Source organism: Phocoena phocoena, chromosome 10 (assembly GCF_963924675.1).
Source record: "Phocoena phocoena chromosome 10, mPhoPho1.1, whole genome shotgun sequence".
Taxonomy (NCBI): Eukaryota; Metazoa; Chordata; class Mammalia; order Artiodactyla; family Phocoenidae; genus Phocoena; species Phocoena phocoena.
The window spans coordinates 91,218,275-91,226,464 of NC_089228.1; positions in this window are offsets into that span (position 1 = coordinate 91,218,275).

Genomic DNA, 8,190 nt, shown 5'->3' on the forward strand with positions numbered 1-8,190 from the left:
CTCCCACATATGCCTAAAGGTGAAAAAACAAATTTAAAATTAAAATAATGAAATAAATTAACTTAGATGCTCTTATGCCTCTTTAAATTACTTAACACTCAGGTGACATCAGGGAAACATTATCAAAAAAAAAAAAAAGCCCAAAAAACAAAAACATAATTAAAAGGACAAACATCAAAGTATTTTTCATTCTCAGGTAAAACAACATGAATTAAAATTACTATTCTAGTCCAAAGTCACTTTCACTTCCAAGCTTATTCAAATTCTTTCAAGGCAGAGGCTACATCTTATACATCTTTATATACTCAGCCTCTAATCACTCAATACCACAGTAGATAACTTCTCTAATGTACATGGAGGAGAAGAAATACTCAGGGCCTGATTCTCATCTGGATTCGTTTCCAGCAATTCAAAAGCTGAAAATATTGATAATTTGTTATAGCTAAGGCACTTCAATAAATTAAGGCAGGCATCCCTGAAAAAAAGTCTAAGTACTCAAGAGCAGTGGCTGCAGATACCAGCTCCCCAAAGCTCAGCTTGGCCCAATTCCCATCTCCGAAATAATCAGTTGCACAAAGTAGGTTTAGTCCCCAAACTGTCTGGACTTTGTTCCTCCACCAACATCTGGGTTCAACATGATTCCTGACCTCTACCTCAAACTAGAGATTTCAAACACTAAGAACCTCACTCAACAGGAAAGAAATACCATAAGTCAAGGCCAGGGGAAACACAGAAGCCAGGACCAGCAGAAACAGTACAGAGAAATGATTCTGATGTCCTTAAAAATGTTCCTAAACACCTAAAATATTGAAACAACTTTTCAAAAAGGAAAACTTAAATATAAATTTCTCAGATTAAAATATTTGTATCATTCAAGAGAAAGACAGTTTCCAGAAAGCTAAATGGTCTTACCATTTAAATAAAATGAGCTTTTCTCTTTCTGATAGAGCATACTTTCCCCTCTGCTGTAGGGTTTGGCTCTGAAAACCTGGATCATAATCTGGGAGACCCAAAAACTAATTATTATGTTTAAGAAAAGACATGTCTTAAACTGACCTAGTTTGGAAGCCTGGATGCCTTTAAATTGCCAATGAACTGAAACCATTCATGAGAATGGGGCTTTTGAATGCTGAGAATGTTCTTTGGGGCTCAGCACAAAGATATTTGGCATAGATGACTGTAAATATTTGTAAAACTCTGGGTAAATGGACAGTGTTTGACCACACTCCAAACTCACGTCCAGCACAGTACTGTAGAAGCAAGTTATCTAGGGTGATTGGTTTGGGGGCGGGGCGGGGAAGGGGTGGCTGTTGGTTGAGGGGTTTTTTTCTGTTTGTTTTAAATAAAAAGCCAAGCAATTCAATTCTGCTACTTGACATCTTTTTACATTTTCTATACCTTGAGTTTGTTTACTCATCAAGACAGTTCGAATTTATTTTCTTTCCCACTTTCCTAACTTTATGCGCAGTACAAAGAAGAAAATCCCAGTCACAGGTGTGCAAAAGGGAAGACAGGAGTTTTATGAAAATGTGGCCTTGGACTTCCTAATACAATTCTCTCCAAGTGGCCTTGTGGATCTGCTATAGATGTCTTTCTTTTTCTCGCTCTCTCTCCTCTTCAAGATAGCTTCAGAAATACTGAAGGGACTGTTACCCATGAAAAGGACTAGGGTCAAAAAGGGAGGACAGAGTAAGGAGGAGGGACCAGCAGAGGAATTAGATGTGAAAGGGACTGGGGACCAAGAGGCTCATCTCAGTGAAAGCTACAGCAGCCAGATACTTTAATTAGCCAGCAACTCAGTGAAGACTGGTTGGGTTCCTTTTGCCTCTTACCCACACCCTAAAAACTGAGTCATCTCAAACTTCATTTATTTTGCTTCTGGGACTAGACTCCCGCAATCGGCTGCTTCAGAAACGTTACATTGTTCTCTAATTCATACCTGGCAACGTTCAAATAAACCTCCAGAAATGCCAATTCAGAAGAACACTGCTAGTCCTATTGTGAGCCCCAGCTAATGTTTTGAAAAGATATGTGCTGCAGACAGAAATAAGAAAGTGAGACTGCAGTGCAAGCGTGAAGACAGAGAACATTTTTCCAGAAAGGGGAAATCATTTCTGAGAAATCCAAATGTGAGAAGTATATGCTTCAGGAGCAGACTTACAGCAGAATCCCTGAAACTAGTAAGAAAAACAAAAGGTACCCTGGAAGGGGTAAGCTAAAGATACCTTTAGTCTGCTGATACAGGAATTGGTTTCATTTTAACTTAAACTTGAGAACAGCAATATAAGATCAGAGTTTCACCCTGTTTTATCAGCAGTTACACGACAAAATAAACAGCATAATATATGACCAAGATCCCACAGATAATAAAATATCTTATCCATATCTAGGTATGTCAACGTATTGCTGTGCATTTCCAAATAGCAGAAGGCAAACATCTGAGATTATGCCAAGTTTGGTCTCCGCTGAAGACACTGCGAGGTTTTATCTAATCTGGAATTTTGCAATACATTCTGAAGAGGCTGTTTTATTAGAAATTAAACTCGTTTCTTTTTACCTTTACAAAGGTATCTATTTTTTAAAGTTAACAGGTGTTTCAGGCATTCAGAACGAATTCAGTTCTGTACGTTTAAAGCACTGGAGGCAGAAAATAAAGCTAAAAACCATGGTATCAGAGACAGTCTCCCGTCCTTTTTTCTTTTCTTAGTCCAACCCCACTGCTGTCTTGCAATGCCTACAGCGTTTAAAAAGCTCGCTAAACCTACCTGGCAGGAGAGCTACGTTCCTCCCGGCCGCCGGGCTTCTCAGCAGACTCCCTCGCGCTCACCGCCAGCCGGGGCTGCTCGCACCCCGGGGAGGAGGAGTTGTTCCATTCTCTCCCTCTGCCGCTGACAGCGTCGCGCTCTGCAGGACTGCACCAGGGCTCGGGCTCCCAGACCTACTGGGCCGGAGGAGGAGTACCTGTAACCGCCTCCTGCCTCGGGGCACAGCTCTGATGCCCGGGAACCTTGCAGAGCGTGGGGCGCCGCACGCCAGCAGCAGCCCCAAGAGCCGCGCGTTTATTTATACAGGAAGCTCAGGCGCGGCACTTCCTACTTCCCATCTGGGTCGCTCTTCAACTGCAGGTGATGGTCTTAACCCTGTCTGAACCCGGCTGCCAGTGCGCCCGAGCAGTCCCGCCTTCCTGCACTCGCTCCACTTAGCAGGACCTCTCTCTTGTCCTTCTTGGACGGCTGCTGCAGAAATGCCGAGCAGGGTAGCCAGCAGCAGCCCCTAGTGTCCTTCCGTCTGCCCAGACAGGGGCACTTCACCTACTGGCTCTCAGAACTTGACGCTTCTCTGCACGCGTCCTCCCAGGACGCCTGTCTCCCTCCTTCCCAGCTCTTTAAGTCTCTTGTTTCTACTTATAACAACCCAGACCTGCCTTCCCACCTTGCCGGAAAACTGTTTCTGTAGAAACACTTCCCATGCATGTTTCATCCAAAACACATGGACTTGATTTGTCCTTTTGCATCTAATGATAAAATTAGATCGCAGGCGAATCAAATCAGGACAGTCTCAGTTTACCTCATATAATACAGGCACACTTTTATGAAACAATGATTTTGCTGGAAGTGCTCTGTCAACAAATTATGTGGGGAACTGCTCAGTAACCTAACAGGTTGTACTCCAGCTAAAGAAAATGTAACAAAGTAATTCAGAAGCTGTGGGGTACCAGGATGTGCCTTCCTCACTCCAAAACCTCAGACACTTGGTCTGTGTGATGTTTATAACACATTACATACCTACTCACTCCCTACATCCGCCAAAGGTCACAATCACAGTCCCAACTGCGTTGAACATTCCCATTTAGAAACGTGGCTCTTCCGATCGGGAATCTTTCTGTGCTCACTCTGCACCCTCACTCTGCTTTTGCAACCACAGTCAGGAATGTGCTGCCTAAAAGGAAGGGACTCGCAGCCCTTTGTGGAAGGAATCTGAGCATGCCAGTGAAGTATCAGCAGTAGGCACAGTGCCACAGGACACAAGCAAACTGCTTCTTGGCTCTCCACGTTGAAGAAAACCTCGAGGTCAAAGCCAAGTGCCGAAGCACACAGTGTATCTCTGTGTATGGTGGTAGGACAGGCAGGAGGACCAGTCCACTAGTGGGGGAGGAAGGGAAGGAGGCCGAGGGAGATAAGATGGTAAGAAAACATACAGTGGGGACCCAAAATAATAGAACTGAAGGATATTTGAGCTTGACAAGTCCTTATAGCTAGTTTAGTCCAGACACCTAACTTTAAAGATGAGGAAACTTATGTCCAGGGAGATTTAAGTGGTCGGCTTGAACCAGACAGGGGCAGAGCTGGAACGACACCTAAAGCTGTGTTAGATGAAAAAGGTATTTCTTAATGAAAACCACCCCACAGATGTGTAACTTCAAATTTAACAGTAGCTTAGGTTCTGGGATAAACAATCTCAAGATATTTTCTTGGTGTAGCGACCATTGTGGATGGACAGGAATCAGGAAAGATAAACAAAACACGTTCTAAAAGGTTACTTTATTCATCAGTGTCAATACAAAACTTTGGTGCCTTAAACCAAAGTTCAACAGAGTCCACGTTTTCAATTACCATGCAATGAAGTTATAATCTCTTGTCAAAAGGATAAGGGAAGAAGCTATTGCTAATATGAATGAAAACATGGGTTAAGCAATAATCATGCTGCCTGTTGCTGCAAATGGCAGATGGGAAGAAAAATATATTGTATAATTAAATAATATCAGCACTGATTATTTTCAAGTTTATAAAATCTGCATGCAAATTTTTTTTTTTTTTTTTTTTTTTGCGGTAAATGGGCCTCTCACTGTTGTGGCCTCTCCCGTTGCAGAGCACAGGCTCCAGACGCGCAGGCTCAGCAGCCATGGCTCACGGGCCCAGCCGCTCTGCAGCATGTGGGATCTTCCCAGACCGGGGCACGAACCCGTGTCCCCTGCATCGGCAGGCGGACTCTCAACCACTGCGCCACCAGGGAAGCCCTGCATGCAAATTTTCATAGAACTAAATAAACATATGGAACACTATAGTATTACGTGAACAAGTCTTTCAGATCTGGAATAAAATACATAAGAAAAAATTTAACCAAGGAGGTGAAAGATCTGTATACTGAAACCATAAGACACCGATGAAAGAAATTCAGGACAGAAATAAGTAGAAAGACATTCCGTGCTCATGGACTGGAAGAATTAATATTGTAAAGATGTCCACCCTACCCAAAGCAATCTACAAATTCAATGCAATCCTATCAAAATTTCAATGGCATTTTTCACAGAAATAGAACAAACAATCCCAAAATTTGTGTGGAACCACAAAAGACCCCAGATAGCCAAAGCAATCTTGTGAGAACAAAGCTGGAGGAATCACACTTCCTGATTTCAAACTATATTACAAAGCTATGGTAATCAAAACTCTTTCAGATCTGCCTAACAAATCCACAGTGTGCATCATCCTCTCAAGCATGTATTGATCTCCTCCCAGACAAGCTGCTTGATGTTAGGAAGACAGACATAAGTTGGACACAGCCCCTGTCCTCAAAGAGCTCTCAGTCCAGGGAAGGAGTCAGACAAGCAAATCAATTATCAGGATACTATGGTGTGTATGTATGTGATACAACAGACTGAAACATGATGTGCTTTGGGAGCACAGAGAAGAATTTAACTAAAGGAAAGGGGCTGGTAAAAAGAATTAAGGAAGGCCTTCCCTGAGAAAGTGACTTAAAACTGATACTTCAAGGAGCCAAGTGGGGAAGGTGGAAAAAGGTGAACCAGTCAGAGGCAAGAGCCACTGCAAATGCCTAGAGATGTCAGACTTTAGGTGACACTTTTCATAATTCAGACAGAGCAGATGCATTCAGAAGTAAAGAATGAGGGCTTGAACTAACATAGTGGCAACTGGCATGAAAAGGAAATGAACAAATGGAGAGAGAGCTCAGAAACAGAATTAATGGGACATGATACCTGATTGGATGTAGGGAATGAGGGAGAAAGAAGAGCCCAGGCTGCTGGTACCACTAATTGAGAGTGAGAATAAAGGAGGAGCAGCATAAGGAAAATGATTCCATTAAATCCTGCAGAATCTGAGGTGTCTCTGGGACATATAGAAGACTTGGCTAGTAGGCTATCAACAGAGAGAGATCTGGAGTAGAGGGTCTTTTAGGAATTACCACCATTTAGGTGGTGACCACGGATGAGATTACCAAGAGCTGAGGTCACCCACAAAAGGTTGCAAGCTGTAGCGGGACAAAGGGGCTTTCGACCCATACACACTCTATCACCCACCAATTATTACGTAACCTTAAACAAGTTATTTAACATACCCAAAACTCAGTTTGCTCATGCATAAAATAGGAATGATGATATTCATCTCATAGGTTGTTGTGAGGCTCAATGAGAGGTTTGTAAAGTAGCTAGCACAGTGTCTGATGGCACTATATGAGTTGTGAAGGTAGGGCAGTGAATGTCACCTCCTAGAATTGTGTGGTACACAACCTGCTCAGCTGTACAGCATGGCCCTGGCCTGATACACAAAAGAAACTCAATCAGTATTGTTCACCTTAGAAGGAAGGGAAAAGGAGAGAAAAGAAAAAAAGAAAAGAAAGGGATCAGAAAAGAGAGCCCAAAGGAATGCCAGTATTTATTTAAAATGTAGGTAGAAGAGGAGCCCTCATATAAGCCTAAGAAGGAACTGCTTCTCTCAGACTACAAAAGTAGATGTAACATTTGATATCTCAGACTGAGAAGTAAAATCCAGTCACCTCAATCTACAAAAATATTTTTTTATCTTTCTGAGCAATGCTAGACATAATATAATAAATTGTTCACCAGAGGTTGCAGTCATATTGACTTTCATCACAATAGAGAATTTCCTAATCTGAATCACAGACCTTCCTAAAGAAAAGGCAAATAAAATCTTGGCATTAATGGAAGTAATCCAAACCACAGGAATTGTATTAACTTGTAACATACCTAAAGTCATGTAAAAGCAAGACCAAGATGAATCTAACACATACTTATATAGCCAAAATGCAAATATAGAAATATAATTACTAGATTACTAGATATGCATGTGTAAGATACTTATGTAATATATGCCATATTATATAAAATGTAACATGTAACAGATTATATATATATATAACATACATTGTAGTCCTACGTAAGAAGGAAATCAACAATGGAATTTCTTTTTGGAGAATTACTCTCATTAATTAATATAAAGAAATATCAAGATTCATTCTGATGCCACTGAAATTACTCTTCTCGTCTACCTTAGTATATGTTAGTAACACACACCTTAGACTTGACATCTTAATTACATCTTGTGATAAAACGTTTAAAAAAATTTTTTTAATGATTTGTTGAGTTTGAAGAAATCAGATGAAAGAACACAAGTACTGGGAAACCAGCTTCTGCAACAGGTGCAATTCTCTCTCCATGGGAAAAGATTTAAGGCAAAGGTCATGGTATTCTGCCAGTGACAATTTGGTCATTTCTCATTTAGAGCTACCATTTCATTCACATTTTTCTCTTGGATCTAATGGGGCTCATCTTATACATACATTCAACATTTATTGAGGGTATTGAGTATAGAACTAAGATTAAGACACAATACAAAAATAAGACTAAAAACATCACAACGTAATATAAGAGAAACTATGCCAGAGATTCGTGCAGGGTGGCATGACAATCAAACTACATGGAAAGTCAAAATATGACCCAGAAATGATCACCCAGCTACATCTGACTTGATAATAAGAGTTTTCAAAAAGCTGGAAACATATCATTTTGGTTTATTTCATGCATACAAGAGCATCTCAATATCTCACAGAGCAAGTCAAAACCAGCTGGGACCCAATAAGAAAAACCTGACCAGAATGGTCATCATCAAAAAGTCTACAAACAATAAATGCTGGAGAGGGTGTGGAGAAAAAGGAATCTTTCTACACTGTTGGTGGGAATGTAAATTGGTACAACCACTATGCAGAACAGTATGGAGGTTCCTTAAAAAACTAAAAATAGAACTACCGTATGATCCAGCAATCTCACTCCTGGGCATATATCCAGAGAAAACCATAATTCAAAAAGATACATGCACCCCAGTGTTCACTGCAGCACTATTTACAATAGCCAGGACATGGAAGCAACCTAAATGT